The sequence below is a fragment of the Triticum dicoccoides genome, chromosome 3B, assembly GCF_002162155.2.
Source record: "Triticum dicoccoides isolate Atlit2015 ecotype Zavitan chromosome 3B, WEW_v2.0, whole genome shotgun sequence".
NCBI classification, from domain to species: domain Eukaryota; kingdom Viridiplantae; phylum Streptophyta; class Magnoliopsida; order Poales; family Poaceae; genus Triticum; species Triticum dicoccoides.
Genome location: NC_041385.1, coordinates 725,270,001 through 725,287,578, shown reverse-complemented (window position 1 = coordinate 725,287,578; position 17,578 = coordinate 725,270,001).

The window sequence follows — 17,578 nt, the reverse complement described above, 5'->3', positions numbered from 1 at the left end:
GCCGCCCGACGGGAAAACCTCCTCTCTCCTGCTCTGCCGCTCTTCCCATGCTCTTCGGTCACGCCATGGTTCGGCAAAAGATAACCATGTATGTTATGCCGGCTCTGGAGCGCCGGTACCAAATCGAGTAGGAGATCCGGGCGAGGTACGCTACGCATGCTGCTCGCATTGCGGTCGGGCTGCCTCTGGACTCGCCGGAGCCGGGGGACGAGGAGGTGGAGGAGGAAGAGGGAGAGGAGCTGCAGCCGGCTCCGACGGAGGTGGCGATCCGAGGAGGATGAGGTGGAGCAGCCGGAGCAGGAGCTGGCGCCGGCTCCGGGCTTCGACATGAAGGACGCGGAGGCGGAGTTCGCGGTCGCCCAAGCCGCCAACATGGCGGAGCAGCAGGCCATCCTGGAGCCCATCCAGAATGAGGCCTATGTGGTGGCTAACCGGCAGTTCATCCGGCATGAACGGGCAACGACCGACTCGCTCTGCGACGAGGTCGAAGCGGAGATGGATGCTGAGGCCGACGTGGAGGAGCCGCAGGAGCAAGAGTTGTGGCTGCCACCCATGTACCCGGAGCCAGACACGGACATAGTGGACATCTCCGATGAGGATTAGGGTAGTATAGGTTATTTGATCTACGTCATACGTGAAGTTATCGTTTGCATGCTTTTGTATGGATTTAAGGTTTCTAGTATAAGGTGTCTGAATGCAGAAGAGTAAATTTAAGATGTGACTAGTCACTGTCCGTGGGCGCGGTCGGACGTGTCCGTGGATGTTTGAGGGGTCCGATTTACTGTCCACTACTGTAAATTCTCTTAGGATGCGTTTGGTTGCCCACAAAAGTTCAACCAGGCCCGTTGTATGCAGCATCTTTTTAGTGTTGGGCTGCTTGATTATATGCAAACATTGTTGGGCCTGCACAACACGGTTCTTAAAGCACCGTTTTGGTTGTATTGCTGGAAACGCTCAAATCTGCCGCACCTTGTCGCTCGTAGCGCCGCCAGCCGTCGCACCTTCCACCCGCCGCGCAGCCGGGTTGCGGCCGCCATAGCCGCCGGAGCCGCCGGAAGAAGCACCCATGGCACGGCCACCGCGCTTGTGCGCCGCTCGCGAAAGCTCCCATGGCCATGGCCTCGTCCGGCTCCCGAGCTCACGTGCGTGGCGGCGGCTGCTGCATGCTGCCGCACATCCACGGCCAGAGAGGAGCTCGTGCATGCATCCGCAGTCAGAGAGGAGCTTTAGTGTGTGATACGTCTCCAACGTATCTATAATTTTTTTTTGTTCTATGCCATTATATTATCTGTTTGGATGTTTTATATTAATATGATATTTTATATTATTTTTGGGAATAATTTATAACCTAGAGCCCAGTGCCAGTTTCTGCTTTTTTCTTGTTTTTGAGCTTCGCAGAAAAGGAATACCAAACGGAGTCCAAATGGAATAAAACCTTCGCGATGATTTTTCTTGGATCAGAAGACACCCAGGAGACTTGGAGATCAAGTCAGAAGAGCCACGACGCGGCCACAAGGGGGGAAGGGCGCGCCCCCTGCCTTGTGCCCCCCCGTGACTCCACCGACCTACTTCTTTGTCCTATATATTCACAAATATCCCCAAACTAGCAGAAGCATCCATGAAAACACTTTTTCACTGCCGCAACCTTTTGTTCCCGTCAGATCCCATCTGTCGGGGATATACCCCGCGGTATAAACCGCCGGATGTATGACCCGGCTAGAGTTTGGTGATTCACTGGCAACCCACTTGGACATGGCGGTTTACGGTTCATTGGTAATCCGGCAGGCGGGTCAGAGGAGCGACAAAACCCGGTGGCCCAACGGGCGGTTTATGGAAGGCCGGATCATGCTATGGTGGGCCGGTTTAAGAGAAAAGGGCGTGAGGAATATTTACTTTACAAGGAAGACCCGGACTTGTATCCGGTTTGTATTAGAGGTAGATTAGTCCTTATCCTAATAGGACTCCACATGTAACCCGCCCCTCCAACATATATAAGGAGGGGCAGGGCTCCCCAAAGGGGGACAAGTTAGGGCAAGCTACAAGCAAGAAGAAACAATCTTAGGGCTAGACACAAAGAGGAGAGCCGGTTTACGGCGACTCCCTCGTGATGATAATGAGACCTAGCCTCAAACAGCATGTAGGGTTTTTACCGGATGATGTTTCCCGGGGCCCGAAGCTGTCTAAATCCTCGTCTGTGGTGTTGATCCGCCCTGCGTCTCTCATCCCACTCAACCCCTCTCAAGCTACCACATAGATGCGTTGGCCTCGCGACTAAGTCCTTACACAAGGACATCTGCCGTGACAAATCCACGACAGTTGGCGCCCACCGTGGGGCTCGCGCACGGTGGTGTTGAGTTTTTGGAGGGATCTCCCCAGGGATCGAGAAAGCTTGGGATTGACAGGAGGAAGGAAAACCGCCGCGGATGAACCGTATGGTTTGATCCGGTTTACGGTGATCAAACGCCTGCTACTACAAACCAACGATGAGTAAAATCCAGAAGCGCACTAGACCCAATCCATTATGGTCTGTTCAGAAAGGAAACTAGAAGAAGATCACTACATCCAAGCAAAAAAAAAAAAGAACAAGATGATCAGATCGGATGTCACAAGTGAATTTATGGTAATGGCCTACCAGCCATGAGGAAAAATAATTCAAGACAACAGTGCTATACTGCGGCAGCATCGGACAGGAGATATTGGAATTTTTTTTGGAGAGTGCTAGTATGGCCAATTATTGTCCAGATTCAGCCAAGAGATTGTCTCAGAGTACGACTTGTTTACGCAAAGATGCGACTGCCTTATTCATCATTAAAAAAGGGAGAGTCAACGACCCAGAGGAAAACACGGATGCGGTTTCGTACGACTGACCGCGACTCGGAGCTGGGCTACGATCTCCGCCTCTGAGCAGGCTCCTGCAACCTCTTCTGCTGCCGCGTCTTGATCCGCTTGTCACCACAGTCAGCATCTAGCCCCTGGCCGCTGTCGAAGCCAATTAACTCCATGCAGCCAGCACCTGCGATGCATGCCTTCAGGCGATCACGGTGGGGACTGCTCGGGCATACAAAGGTGTTTTGGATTAGTACTGCCTCACGTGAAACTCCAACAGGGTTCTCAAAGAATTTATTGATTAAAAAAGAAAGATTGATCCGCTCTCATTACATCACGTGGAGCCAAGATACCAAGTGGGTCAATGCAATCTCACGTACTCCAGCATACAACACATACGAGAAGCAAGACTTCGTGTCGTGGTCGTCATTCGCAGCGCCGCCTTACAATGCCATGGACGACTTGCCCGTCCACCCTCGCGGCCGGCTCACACGTCTGCGCTGACTTATAATGTGACGGACAACTTACCCGTCCGCCCCCGCGGCCGACTCGGCGTCCGCGTGGCTTACCGCTCCTGTGATTGACTCGTCCGACCGCACCGGCTTACAACGCCGCGGCTGGCTAATCTGTCTTCTCCCGCGACCGACTCAGCCGTGATTGGTTTCAGCTTCACCGTGATGATCATCAACTCTGCAGTGGATAATTTCTGGCCTGACATATCAGGTGAAATCAATCCAGTAAATTTTTATATATTATTTTTTGTTGTTTTCTTTAAAAAGAGCAATTACTCTGGCCTATATCTTTTTATACAGGACACGTGCTCACTATAAAAGTGATGCCCTACTGGCGCGCGCTAGCTGTTTTACACCGGCATCTGTGCATCACACTGATGAACCGGAACACAAACCGCCGCCCCTGCAGTCCGGACAACATCAACAATGCCGCGGCCGACTCTCTTGTCTGTGCTGACTTATAACCCCGCGGTGGATATTAACTGGCCTGACATATCAGGTGAAGTCCATCCATTATATTTTTATATTAGATATCGCTTTCTTTAAAAAGAGCAATTACTCCGGCTTGCAAAATTATCTAATACAGGACCCTAAACCGCCATATTGGTGCAAAATTTAAAGGGCCATCAGGAAATTTCCGGCTCACAGTGGTGCTTCCGGTTTATAATCCGGTTTAAGAGGAAACTATCTCTTGCAAAGCTCTGACGCTCTCAATATCCGGTTTAATGTCCGGTTCAAGAAGGATTTATCTCTTGCAATAAGTTAAAAAGGTGCCAAAGAGAACCTGCTGCCATGATGCGCGGTTCAAACATGGGTATCCTGCTTTATTGGCCTAACATATTATTGATCACATGGGTGCTTCTGCTTCATAAAGCGGGGTCTCTGTCTTTCTCATCATGCGAGGTTACACGGAGTGGTTCTGTTTAAAGCGGCCTCCGGTTTACCCCTTGACATTTATTTTTTATATATCACTGGGGGCCTTGGTCGTGTCCGAACCAACGAACACCCTTTGATAGGCGACAGCCACCAGATCATTTGGGGACTTGGTCAAGTCTGAACCAGTCACGCCTCTTGGTCGGCCTAAGGCCACAAAATCACTTGGGGGCATGGTCGGGCCCGAACCATTGCCACGCCTCTTGATCTGGCATATATGCCACGAGTCATTTGGGGACCTGGCTGACTTGAATCATTGTCACTCCTATTGGGGGCCTTGATCCTGTCCGACCATGGTAATACCATCTGAACAGCTCAGTATAGCATATTTTTGCAAATGGTTTTTATCATTGCCTTTGTTTCCATGTTGTTTTCATGGTTTGTTCGTTCTTTGCTTTTGTTGGATTTCTTTTATGTCAACAAGCATATTTTTTCCGGTTTAGCCAATGATTTTTGATCCCCCTTTAAATCCGGAGACTATCAGCCCGGTCTGGTTTGACTACAAGTCGCCAGTATTATATATGGTTAAACCGGTGTTTATCACAACCCGGTACGGTTTATCATCAACCGGCACAATATAAAAGGAGTAATCATTACTCAAGATTGGGGTTATTACTCTTACTACAAAAAATTGGTAAACCAATGATGTGATTCAATATCACAGGTATGATATATTTCATTGATTATTCTTAAGTGCAGCCTTGGTTATAAACCTGGGTTATATGTTGGGCATTATGACCCGTCCGGCGGTAAACTGCCAGGACACTTTAAACTTGTTGTATGCAGAGACAGGTTGAATAAAGCATGATTATAAATTATCCGGTGTTTATTAAACCGGCCTGGCTTTAAGACGATAAGTCGCCAATATATCATGGGAAATTATCCGGTGTTTATTAAACCGGACTGGCTTTAAGACGATAAGTCGCCAGTGTATCATGGGAAATTATCCGGAGTTTATTAAACCGGCCTGGTTTTGGACTATACGTCGCCAGTATATATTTGGATTGCGCCATTGGAATCATGCGCTTATAAATGATTGGGTTATATTATTCAAATAGCCAAATTTGGCTGAATTTTCATTATGATATTGGATGAATTTTTCATACCGGATTACATTATCTTGAATAGCCAACATGGCTGGATTTTTATGGTTATTAGTAACCGGTATTATTGAGTTTTCAAAGTCGCTTTAGCGCAACAGTTATTATTTTATCAAAGGATATGATTTATTCTACAATGGAAGGAATAGTCCCGAGTTGCTGCAGGCTCACGACCCGGCACTTGGGGGCTACATTATTCAAATTAAGATTACATGCAAGTCTCATGTCGCTGCAAGCATGCACCATGACACTTGGGGGCTAATGCAAAGTCATTCTTTGTTCATATTATTGAAGACCCGACTCATCACATTATAATGAGCCGGCCCTTGGGGGCTACCAATTGCTCCTGTCAACAGTTGAAGGTACAAAGCTTTTTATTCATTATATTGAAGGGTGCACTACTCAGTTGGTAAAGCACAAGGCTCTTAACCTTGTGGACGTGGATTCAAGTCCCACGATGGGGGCTACACCGTTGCTGTTCAAAGATTACATGATTATATTTACAAAGTCCCTGCTCATTATTGCATAATGACCCGACCCTTGGGGGCTACACTGGTTGAAGTTTTTATGAGTATAAGACAATTACAAGTCCCAGGTTGCTGCAAGCATGACAACCCGGCACTTGGGGGCTACATAGTATGGAGTATTCAGTTTTCACTAGTGACTGGGATGAACAACATGGATTTCTTCAAAAGTGGCAGTATTGATATTGAAGCAAGTCTTAAACCATAACTTTGTTTTGTTCAAGACTTGGGGGCTACAGGTAATATGGATATAAGGGAGAAGTATCTTCCAAATTTTCAGTTTGGAGTAAACCAGATTAAACCGGTGTTGGGAACAATCATGACCCGGAATTATCAGTTTCTATAACCCGACAACGGTGGTAATCATAAACCGGCAAGTTCTACATCTTCAAACCAGATGAATTTCAGATGAGTATTTCAAGACCAAAATTTCTTAAACTGACGCTTTGAAAGCCGATTCAAGTGGATTATTCTTCACAATATTTCTCTGTGAGAAACTAATGTCAGCAAATTGAGTATGAAGCTGTTTATTGACCCGGATTTTCTAGAAGAAGGAAATGACAAGAACTTCAGAATGATCAGATACCGGTTCAAAAGAATTCTTAAACCGGAGCACAATCCGACAAATTTGTTCTTGTTGCAGATCAGTTTAACATGGATGAATCCAAATTAAACTGGGGGCTAATGTCGGGGATATACCCCGCGGTATAAACCGCCGGATGTATGACCCGGCTAGAGTTTGGCGATTCACTGGCAACCCACTTGGACATGGCGGTTTACGGTTCATTGGTAATCCGGCAGGCGGGTCAGAGGAGCGAGAAAACCCGGTGGCCCAACGGGCGGTTTATGGAAGGCCGGATCATGCTATGGTGGGCCGGTTTAAGAGAAAAGGGCATGAGGAATATTTACTTTACAAGGAAGACCCGGACTTGTATCCGGTTTGTATTAGAGGTAGATTAGTCCTTATCCTAATAGGACTCCACATGTAACCCGCCCCTCCAACATATATAAGGAGGGGCAGGGTGTCAGGACCCCGACTCGATGTCACATCGATCTAGCCGGTAACACCTCATATCACTTTGCGGCCTCACGCACGGTATCCCCACGGGTGTCGCCTTACCTTTGCCCGGGACCGTTTGCGCCTTTTGGCTCACGTATATGATAGTGTCACTAGCATCCATATGATAAGGAGCCCGGGCTGACATGACTAGTCGTAAACCTGAAGTGGCACAGACTTACAGGGACAGGCATCCATGACCCAGCTTCGAACGTGTCGGTCATCAGCAAGTGGGTCCGGGCTGTAGCACTGGGCTAGCAGGACTCCGGTAAACCGGGCTGTAGCGGGCTAACAGGACTCCGGTACTCAATGCGTGACATTTCCCCAAAGGAACAGACACAGGAACGAAGAAGGACACATGCCGGCCAGCCTAAGTGTTCCAGAGCAGTAGCAAGCTACCATGGCTCAGCGGTAACACTAGGAGACATTTCCCGGTAAGAGAGGCTACTAAAGATAAACAACTAGGTAGTCAGATCCCACACATACCAAGCATTTCAATCATACACACAATATGCTCGATATGTGCAAATACAACGAAGCATCACAACATGACTCTACGACACAAGTACTTTATTTAAGGCTCAGGGAGCCATACATAACATACACAAAGGTACGGGTCTCACGACCCAACATTCAAGTCATACAGTCATACAAACCAGCAGCGGAAGTAACTTGTCTGAGTACAGACAACTAGTAAAATAAAAGAGGCTTGGAAAGCCTAGCTATACTACGTGGTCCTTCATAAGCTCAGGATCACCACCTGGGCCTTTAGCCTACTCGTTGATGTCAACGTCTACATAGAACCCATCAGAAGGGGTTGCAGCGTCTTCTGTAAAATGTAAATTATAGCAACATGAGTAAAAAGGTACTCAGCAAGACTTACATCAGATCCTACATACATGCACATTATCAAGAAGGGTTGGTGGAGTTATTGCAGCAAGCCAGCTTTGACTCTTGGCTAGACTATCCTACGATACCTCAACTTGAAATGGTTTTGCGCACACGAGTCCACTACTCACCACTTCAATACACTACCGAGGATCCGCCTCCGTCTTCCTACGGAAGAGCCATCCTCGGCACTCACACTTATCTTGAGGCTTTTAGTAGTTTCCATTTACTTGTCTATGAACTGTATAGGCAACCAAGTAGTCCTTTACCGCGGACGCGGCTATTCGAATAGATCATGTTAACCCTACAGGGGTGTACTTCTTCATACACGCTCTCACCACTTACCGTCGTTTACACGACATGTACTCGGCAACCTTCAAGCGGAAGCCCAACGTGGGTGTCGGCCACGACCTACCTAACCACCTAAGCCTCCAGTCCAGGTTTATCGCCTATCCAGGTTCCATCCGCAGGGAGTCCGGCCGAGGTTTCCCATACGGCCCCGAACGATGTGAACAGGGTTCCCGAGATACCTAACGGGTATTCGGTACACCCGGCCACGTACCTACCGCATCACAGCCCACCCCTACGGTCAGCGCTGTCCACGGCCTCCAGTAGGCTACAAACACCAGAAACTACTTGCAACTCCTGGACGGAGAACTAGGGTGAATAAGAAGCCGAGAGGGTCCATTGGTTTCGGGCCCAATGCATGGCAGTAGCTGATTCTTAAATCACACATACAGATCTTAGTGCTTAAGGTCGGCTTCAATGAAACAACCCACCATGTACTCCTACATGGCCTCTCATCGATACCTTTACCAAATCGTGTTCACCACACCACTCTCATTACCGACATAATCATTTCACTCTAGCCCATCACCCAGATGAACCAGACCTGACACGACTCTAAGCATAGCAGGCATAGCAAGGTAGGAACAACACATACATATGGCTCAATCAACTCCTACATATGCTAGTGGGTTTCATCTAGTTACTGTGGCAATGACAGGTCATGCAGAGGAAATGGGTTCAACTACCGTAGCACACAGCAGTTTGAAACGCGTTGTCTTAATGCAGTAAAAGAGAGCAGGAGCGAGAACATGGGATTGTATCGATATGATCAAATGGTTGGTTGCTTGCCTGATGGTTCGATGCACTGATACGGTTCTTCGTTAGGGTAATCATGGTACTCCTCGGAGGCAGAACCTGTCACAAAGGACACCGATACACAACCATTACCAAACAATGTGCAACAATATGATGCATGCATGAAACATAGCAATATGAGTGTGTTGGGCTAATGCAACTAAAACCAGAAGGGTTTGAACAAATTTGAATCAAGGATTCAAATATCAAACTCAACCATGGCCTTTTAAAGTGCTTTTCCTTGTTCTGCATTAAACATCAAGTTAACTTGTTTAGTCATGCATGAAAGTAGTACAGATGGATAGATTGGATTTTTCTGATCATTTTTCATATATCATTTGTCTGATTTGGAGTTACAGAATAAAAGTTATGAATTTTTGAAGTTTAAATTATATTCTGGAATTTCCTATATTAGAATAATTCCAGAAAATCATTATTGCGTCAGCCTGACGTCAGTGTGACGTCAGCAGGTCAACGGAACAGGTCTGGGTCAAACCTGACAGTGGGTCCCGCATGTCAGGGTGATTATTTTAATTAAAGTTTAAATAAAACTAAACATGTTTAATTAACAGGGCTGGGCCCCACCTGTCATTGACTCAGGGGAGTCAACCAGGGCCCACCCGTGGTCAAAGTCAAAGCCAGCGACGCCGGCGTTTAGCCGCCGGCGAGCCCGACGCGGCGGCGGGAGTGGTTTTGGCCATTTCGGCCACCAAATGGGCCGCGGAGACCACCGGAGTGGAGCTGAGGACAAACCGCAGCTCTTGGCGGAGTCCGTTGGGGTCAGGGTGGCCGGAGTTGGCGCCGGCGACGACTTTGGCGGCCACCGGGGTTCGGTCGAAGATGAACTTGGCGCTAGAGGGGTCGGTGAGGCTCGTGGAGTTGCTAGCTAGGTGCTGCGGGACTCGGTGAGTAAGATGGACACCATCTTGTGGCCGGAGTGTGACCGGAAGCACGTCGGCGACGAGATCCGCGGCGGTGCGGGCGTGTGATCCTCGTGCGGTGGCTACACGGCTCAGGAATGAGAGAGAGAGGGTCGGAGGAGTAGCTAGGCTCACAGCGCTCCCGTAGAGGCCACCGGCGAGGTCGGGGACGAGCTGAGGCGGCGACGGCGTTGAAGGGGATCTCCGGCGACGGTGAGCTCGGGCGAGGTCGGTGCGGTGGTCTCGGGCCGCACGAGCACACGGGGCTCGGCTAGCTCGATGAAGTGGACGGCGGCGGAGCTCCTGGACACGGTGGCACGGCGTGGGGTGGACGGAGGGCGTGGCTACGGCGAGGGGGTGGCGGCGATGGCGTCGGCCATGGCTGGGGCGTGCGAGGGGGAGGAGCTGGAGAGGAGAGGGGGTGTCTGGGGGGTTCGGGGGAGAGAGGGAGGCCGATCCACGGCGTTAGCCGGGCGAGGGAGGCGGCGAGGCGGCGAGCAGGTGCGTGGCACCCATGCGGTGCTCGCCATCGAGCACCTGCCTGCCTGCCTGGCCGCAAGCAGCTCGCTGGCGCGGTGCTGGGCTGGGCCGGCAGGTGGGCCGGTGCTGGGCGACAGGTAGGTTTTTTCCATTTTCTTCTGTTTTCTGTTTTTTAATACTTCTGCAACTTTGTTGAATTTAATAAAATACCTAGGCAACTTCAAAAATCACCAAACTACTCCTGGTCCATAGTTGGATTATTTCCAACATGAAACATTTTAGTTTGGAGATATTTGAGCATTTAAATATTTTATATAATTTTAAATGCCCAAATTCAAATATTTATGATTTAATTCAAAAACCCTAGGATGGCCTAGGAAAATGTGCACCACTTTTGGCAGAGGTTCTGAACCAAGACAAAAATGATGGGCATTTTAGAAGGGCATTTCAGGTTCATTGAAAATGTTTTTAGTAAACCCTAATTGGTTTCAGAGGGGACTGGGGGTTCTGTCATCCCCATTTCAGGTTTCTGATGAAAAAGTAAACATGATGCAACACTCTAATGCATGGCTAACTAGGATGTGACAACTCACCCCCACTCAAAAGAATCTCGTCCCGAGATTTGGGTTCCTCCGGGAAGAGGGCGGGATACTCGAGTCGAAGACGATCCTCCCTTTCCCAAGTTGCTTCATCCTCAGAATGGTGCGACCATTGTACTTTGAGAAACTTGATATTATGACGTCGGGTGGTACGCTCGGCCTGATCGAGGATACGAATGGGGTACTCTCGATATGTAAGATTATCTTGGAGATCAAGCGTTTCGTGGTCCACTCCACGGATAGGATCCGAGAAGCAACGCCTGAGTTGAGAAACGTGGAAGACATCGTGGACTCTGGAGAGGTGCGGAGGTAGTTCCAATTGGTAGGGAACTTCTCCTCGTTTGGCGAGAATGCGAAAGGGTCCAATGTAACGAGGAGCCAATTTGCCTTTGATACCGAAACGATGGGTTCCCTTCAGAGGGGTGACCAGAAGATAAGCCTTCTCGTCAACCTCGAAAGTCATAGCCTTATGTTTTCGGTCATATTGACTCTTTTGACGGGATTGGGCTGTTTTCAACTTTTCACGAACGATGCGAACTTGTTCTTCTGCTTCCTGAATCATATCCGGGCCAAAGAATTGTCTTTCCCCGGTCTCTGACCAGTTAAGGGGTGTTCGACACCGTCGTCCATAGAGAACTTCAAAAGGGGCTTTACCCAAGCTAGATTGATAGCTGTTGTTGTAAGCGAATTCGGCAAATGGAAGGCACTTCTCCCAATCCATTCCGAATGAGATAACAGAGGCTCGAAGCATGTCTTCTAGAATCTGGTTGACGCGTTCCACTTGACCACTCGACTGAGGGTGGAAGGCGGTGCTAAAGGAGAGACGGGTTCCCATAGCATTTTGGAAGCTTTCCCAAAATCGAGAGGTGAAAAGACTTCCTCGATCCGAGTTAATTTCCAAAGGAACACCATGGAGAGACACTATACGGGAGATGTATAAGTCTGCCAATTGACTAGCAGTTATACTCTCACGAACAGGTAGGAAATGGGCTACTTTGGAAAGACGATCAACAACGACGAAGATAGCATTATTCCCTCTCTTGGTCCTGGGAAAACCGGTAATGAAGTCCATACCAATTTTATCCCATTTCCATTCAGGAATAGCTAAGGGTTGAAGGGTGCCAGCAGGCCGTTGATGCTCTGCTTTTACACGACGACAGACGTCGCAATTAGCAATATACTGAGCAATTTCTCTCTTCATCCTAGTCCACCAGAACCTCTGGCGTAGGTCCTGATACATCTTAGTACTACCGGGATGAATGGTGAGAGGAGATTCATGAGCTTCCTTAAGAATCAATCGCCTCAGGTTTCGCACTTTGGGAACCACTAGTCGATTCCCGAAGTATACGACCCCTTGATCATTAATGGAGAAACAATTCGCAATTCCTTTCTTGATGTTTCTCTTGATGCGGGAGATTCCCGGATCTACCTTCTGTGCTTTGATAATCTGATCCGTAAGGGTAGGTTTTGCCACCAAGGTGGAAAGAAAACCTTGAGGAACAATGTGAAGGTTAAGCTTCCGAAATTCCTCATGGAGAAGCGGTTGACTTTGTTGTAACATCAGGTTGTTACAATAAGATTTACGACTTAGCGCATCAGCCATGACGTTGGCTTTCCCTGGGGTGTAGGTTATTCCTAAGTCGAAGTCTGTGATCAACTCAACCCAACGTCTTTGCCTGAGATTTAAATCCGGTTGGGTGAAAATGTACTTCAGACTTTGGTGATCAGTGAATATTTCGCAACGATTACCGAGGAGGTAATGTCGCCAGGTCTTAAGTGCATAGACTATGGCTGCAAGCTCTAGATCATGAGTAGGATAATTCTCCTCATGTGGGTGCAATTGCCGTGAAGCGTAGGCAATTACGTGTCGATCTTGCATGAGAATGCAACCTAGTCCTTGTCGCGAGGCGTCGCAGTAGATAACAAAGTCCTTGGAGAAGTCTGGCGGTACCAGTACGGGAGCAGAAGTCAGGCGTCTTTTCAGTTCCTGAAAGCTGTGCTCACATTGTGGAGTCCATTCGAACTTCTTATCTTTCTTGAGGAGTTCGGTTAGAGGTTTGGCAACTTTGGAGAAGGTTTTGACGAAGCGACGGCAATAGCTCACTAAGCCCAGAAAACTCCGAACTTGCTTGACCGATTCAGGTGGAGTCCAATTAAGGACGGCTTGTACTCGCTCAGGGTTAACAGCAATACCTTTTCCAGATATTACATGACCCAGATAGGTCACTTCTGACAACCAGAATTCACATTTAGAAAATTTGGCATAAAGGCGATGCTCTCGAAGTTTCTTCAACACTAGCCTTAGATGTTCGGCATGTTCTTCCTCGTTCTTGGAGTAGATGAGTATATCATCGAGGTAAACCACGACGAATTTATCCAAATACTCCATGAAGATTGAGTTCATTAACCGAGAGAAGGTGGCTGGAGCGTTGGTTAAGCCGAAGGACATGACGGTGTACTCGTACTGGACATAACGAGTAACAAAGGCCGTTTTAGGAATGTCCCCGTTTCTGATTTTGATTTGATGGTAGCCCAACCTCAAATCCATCTTGGAGAAGACTGAGGATCCAGCAAGCTGATCATATAGGTCGTTGATCCTGGGGAGCGGATATTTGTTCTTGGTTGTGACCAAATTGACAGGTCGATAATCCACAACCATCCGGTCCGTACCATCCTTCTTCTTGACGAATAGGACGGGGCAAGCCCACGGAGATGAACTAGGTCGGATGAAACCCTTTTTCAAGGACTCATCGAGTTGTTTCTTAAGCTCGGCTAGTTCTAGGGGTGCCATCTTATAGGGTCTTCTAGCAATCGGCACGGTTCCTGGGATGAGGTCTATTACGAACTCGACATCCCTGTCAGGTGGAACACCTGGCAATTCCTCTGGGAAGACATCCGGGAAGTCACGGACTACCGAAACGTCCTCAAGGTCTGGCAAAGGGCTGGCGTTAAGAGAATATAATTGTCGCTTGGCTAATCGGGTCAAGACATTGACTATCTTCCCCGAAGGATGAGTGAGTTGAACAGTCCTAGAGAAGCAATCAATTTTGGCATGATGAGCTGACATCCAGTCCATACCCAAAATGATATTAATATCTGAAGATTTGAGAGCTATCAAAGATGCAAGAAAAACAAGTCTGTCGACTTGGATTTCATTTCCATAACTTACCCTAGAGGTCTGCCATCTAGACCCAGGAGTAGAAATTTCCATAGTGGATGGCATGTCACAGAATGCAGTGTTATGCAAACGAGCATAGTTCTCGGATATAAATGAATGAGAGGCTCCTGTATCAAAAAGAACAGATGCCGGGTGGCAATTAACAAGGAGCGTACCGAGAACGACGTTGGGATCTTCTTGAGCTTCTTCGGCAGAGATACAATTGACATGGCCACGTGAAGCGGTGACCGGCTTGGCGTGGAATACTTTTCCTATCGGCTTGCCACGGCCAACAGCTTTAGCAGACTGGTTGGGGTTGGTCTGGGGACACTCACGCATATAGTGGCCAGATTCCCCACACTTGAAACAGGTCACGGAGCTGGTACGTGGGGGAGCATTGTTGGTTGGACCCCCATAGGGCTTGGCTGGTGCAGACTGTTGAACAGGGCGAGGCGCCTGGAAAGATGGCCTCGGTGTGAACCTGGGTGGCAGGGCGGTGTTGGGCACCCACACGCGGCGCTTCTGAGGACCAGCACCGGATGAGGAACCCATGTCACGGCCATGCTTGTGTGTTGCGTCATAATCAGTCTGACCAGTTTCAGCACTGATGGCCTTGTTGACAAGTTTCTGAAAAGATGTGCACTCATGCAGATGGAGGTCGCGGCGAAGCTCAGGACTAAGTCCCTTACGGAACCTTGCTTGCTTCTTGGCATCAGTAGAAACTTCCTCGGTTGCATATCGTGCGAGGTTACCAAACTCCCTGCTGTAAGCATCCACAGAGAGTCGGCCTTGGGTGAAATTGCAAAATTCCTCACGTTTACGGTCCATGAGACCCTCCGGAATGTGATGTTCACGGAAAGCCTCGCTGAATTCAGCCCAAGTAGTAACATGACCCGCTGGGCGCATAGCTCCATAATTCTCCCACCATAGACTGGCGGGGCCTTCAAGATGATATGCAGCAAAGGTGACCTTGTCAGCCTCCGCTACCAGCGCGGAACGCAGTTTGTGAGAGATACTGCGAAGCCAGTCATCAGCGTCGAGAGGCTCGACGGAGTGGTGGAACGTGGGTGGATGTAATTTAATAAAATCACTGAGTGACACCACATTAGTCCTCTGATGGTGTGCCGTGTTCTGTTCAATACGCTCCAACAAACGGTTGGTCTCCCGCTTGTTTCTCTCAGCTTCCATCATAACCTCGGCTAGGGAAGGGGGATGAGGCAGATTTGCATCCCTGACTTCACTGCCTTCGGCCTGCTCTTGAGGAGCAGGGTTAGTGCGCGTGTTGACCATCCTAGGTAAACAAGACAATGATTTAGTCAGAATGATAAAATTCCGACATAGGATACATAATGTAAGGAATAACTCGAAATGCAAGATGATCATCCGTATGACATGGTAGATACAGAAACTGCTTCTTTATTCCATCGTCATACACACCATACAGGGTTTAGTACAAGACCAAACAAAGTACTATTACGGTGAAAAGAGGATTACATCTTATCGGAGGCATCCCAAGCTCCTATACATTGTTTTTCTACATCTCCGGAAAGAGTACAAACTAGGTCATATCCCACGAGTCACGCAGGACGATAGACGACACAGCTATCACGAACTAGTGATACTACCACTAACTCAGACCGATCCGTAGTAGTCCTCGTAGAAGTCACCTCCATAGCCTGGAAGCTCAACATGATCATCCGGAAACAGACGATCTCGCGGAGCTTGTGGACCATAGGGGCTAGGATGAGGTCGGGGACCAACAGACGGTGGCCTGCGGGGACCGCGAGGTGGGGTGATGCCTCCTACATCACGCCAACCATCACGTCTGGCAGAGCAGATCTCACAGGATAGAGATCGCGCATATCCGAATATCCAGCTTGCACCGCCGGTGCAAACCGAGTCAAAGTGGCCCAGTGGTCAGCACGGGTATTGAAGAGCTCTAACCTCAAGGCCCGATTTTCACGGTCCTTATCCTCGAGCATCTCAGCAGTGGTGCGAGTCCGTGAATCCTCCTGGGTGGGGTCAGCATAGATAGCCTGGAGATACCCTTGTGCTCCCGGAAGTGATCCTGGCATATACCGGAAATCAGAGTCCCGAAATAGACCAGATCTGACTCGCATGATGGTCATCATAGAGTAGGCGGCGTCCTGCACAGCCATCTCAATAGTAACCCCGAGTCCATAGGAGCAGTGAAGGGGCTCGGTGGATCCAGGATAAGATGAAAATATCCTGACAGTGCAGAGATACTGGCTTTGATTGAAGTCCCGAAATTGCTCTTCGACCGTGTACTCAGGATACCAGCGGTATCCAGCCTCGGTCATTACCCTGACCAACATGGCGGTATGACCGGGTACATCTAGGCATCGTGTCAGGCGAACCACTTGATTGAGGTCGCGAGTGGCCATCTGAAAGCACAATCATAATGCAAGGGCATTAGAATTTCTAGCAAAATTTCGGCAGCATAACAGCTGTAAATGCTCAAGAAGGATTTTGAGACATTTGACAAAGGATTTCATACACACTCAACATCATCATATCAAAGTTCTGAGTCCATCCTAGCAACATAACGTGGTAGAAGAACTGAACTAGGCTTGTATCCATCAAACCTATAAGGTACTACTGATTAGTAACACGTGAACCTAATAGAGAGAATAGATCCTAATTCCTTAACCCCCGGTGGAAGAATAGACTGACTCAGATCAGAATGTCATAAGATAAAGGAGTAAAAAGAGCCTTACGTTCCAACCCACAAACAATTCCCCTACATATAACTAAAGAATTTCTAGACTCAACATCGACCAGTTTGGCTTGGAGAACCTACAGGCAGTCCGACTCTGATACCAACGCTGTCAGGACCCCGACTCGATGTCACATCGATCTAGCCGGTAACACCTCATATCACTTTGCGGCCTCACGCACGGTATCCCCACGGGTGTCGCCTTACCTTTGCCCGGGACCGTTTGCGCCTTTTGGCTCACGTATATGATAGTGTCGCTAGCATCCATATGATAAGGAGCCCGGGCTGACATGACTAGTCGTAAACCCAAAGTGGCACAGATTTACAGGGACAGGCATCCATGACCCAGCTTCGAACGTGTCGGTCATCAGCAAGTGGGTCCGGGCTGTAGCACTGGGCTAGCAGGACTCCGGTAAACCGGGCTGTAGCGGGCTAACAGGACTCCGGTACTCAATGCGTGACATTTCCCCGAAGGGACAGACACAGGAACGAAGAAGGACACATGCCGGCCAGCCTAAGTGTTCCAGAGCAGTAGCAAGCTACCATGGCTCAGCGGTAACACTAGGAGACATTTCCCGGTAAGAGAGGCTACTAAAGATAAACAACTAGGTAGTCAGATCCCACACATACCAAGCATTTCAATCATACACACAATATGCTCGATATGTGCAAATACAACGAAGCATCACAACATGACTCTAC